At 58.8% G+C, this 1358-nt stretch overlaps 1 protein-coding gene across 4 annotated transcripts in view; it reads left to right on the plus strand.

The window, feature by feature from the left end:
• The first annotated feature begins 1058 nt into the window (after nucleotides 1–1058).
• The window catches only part of GATAD2B (GATA zinc finger domain containing 2B), a 24342-nt gene continuing 24042 nt past the window's right edge, over nucleotides 1059–1358 (plus strand). For all 4 annotated transcript variants that reach the window (XM_018572349.1, XM_018572352.1, XM_018572353.1 and 1 more), the window contains exon 1: nucleotides 1059–1150. The gene's annotated coding sequence lies outside the window, so the exon portion shown is untranslated. The remainder of the gene's footprint in view (nucleotides 1151–1358) is intronic.

Consider the following 1358-nt stretch of genomic DNA (forward strand, 5'->3'; position numbering starts at 1 on the left):
ATGACCGCAATGCCGAACGGGCAGTGTGCGCTTGCGCACACCGGCCCGTCCGGCTGTTATCGTACGGACATGCCACAAACCCGCCGAACATCGTCCGATGCTCGGCGGGTTTTCGAACATGTCCGTAAGTTTAAAGTCGTGCGACCTTACAGTAATAGAGGTCGCACGGCTTCCACACACCTTACGATAATCGTACGATCGCAGGATTTCCCGCCATTATCGTAAGGTGTGTGGGGACCTTTAGGAACCTGGGGCGTAAGGGGATGGGGGAGGAACTTGGGGGCAAATATGGCTGCTCCCTTTCCTGTACCAGCACTGGTCAATGGGAAACATATGGGGAAGGAAGGGGTGCAGTGGGGGAGGTGGACTGTAGTTGGGGAATGGGGATTATAGTTGGGTGTGCAATAGAAAGGGGCATTATTTTTAGGTGGATGGGCATTATAGTTAGAGGGTGGGCAGTATGGTGAGGGGTGCAATGGAGGAAGAGCATTTTGGGGAGCTGCAGCAATGGACCAAAGAGAACCAGTCTATGAGAAACCAGCTCCCTACGATGTGTTTTGCTTAGTTGGACCCCTCCCCCGCTCATTGTATGCAAATTCTGACTTCCTCTAAGTCGCTGATTCATCTCACATTGCTTTGCAGGCAGTTTATATGGGGGCGGATTTTCACCAGGACAGGTTCTCCTTGGCAGAGGGGCGGGGCTCACACCCTAGGATGGTGTGTCTTGTCCCCAAGGGTGCTCCGGTTTTAGGTTTCAGCACACCGGTTCAAAGAGCAGCTGATCAGCACCGGGCCCCAGGAAGCATGTCCACTCAGCCAAACAGCACCGCCCCCTGTCACTCTTTATCTGCATACGTCACCGATTGGTGTAATAACTTGAACGTCAACGTTAAGGCCCGCCCCATGCGTCACTTCTCCAAGGTGCCGCCAATCGCGGCTCACCCCGCCCACACAGCTCCCCCTCCCGCCGCTCACGTCTTATCTCCACCCCCTCCCGGCCTGTATAGCGCCGTCTCCTTCCTCCCGCCCATCCCCTGTCTATCCGCGGACCTGTGGGCGGGGTTCCGCCCCCCTTGGCTCTCCTCCAATCAGAGTCATTGTTTGTGGTTGCCGCAGACAGAGCCGCGAGGAGCCCGGACACGGCGGCCAGGTGAGCCCGGGGATCCGCGGCCTACTGCGAGGGGCCCTGGACGGGGGAGAGACCTGACAGAGCCGGCAACCGGGGAGCTGCGTGTGGCGTCTGCACCGAGCTCCGGAGGCGTGCGCGGACCGCAGCCGCGGGCTCTGTGTCTGGCATGACAGGGGGGCGACCCGGCGAGGCCTGCGAACTGCCCGACTGATACCGTGCGGTATATATC

Source organism: Nanorana parkeri, unplaced genomic scaffold (assembly GCF_000935625.1).
Source record: "Nanorana parkeri isolate BGI_ZX_2015 unplaced genomic scaffold, ASM93562v1 scaffold2006, whole genome shotgun sequence".
NCBI classification, from domain to species: domain Eukaryota; kingdom Metazoa; phylum Chordata; class Amphibia; order Anura; family Dicroglossidae; genus Nanorana; species Nanorana parkeri.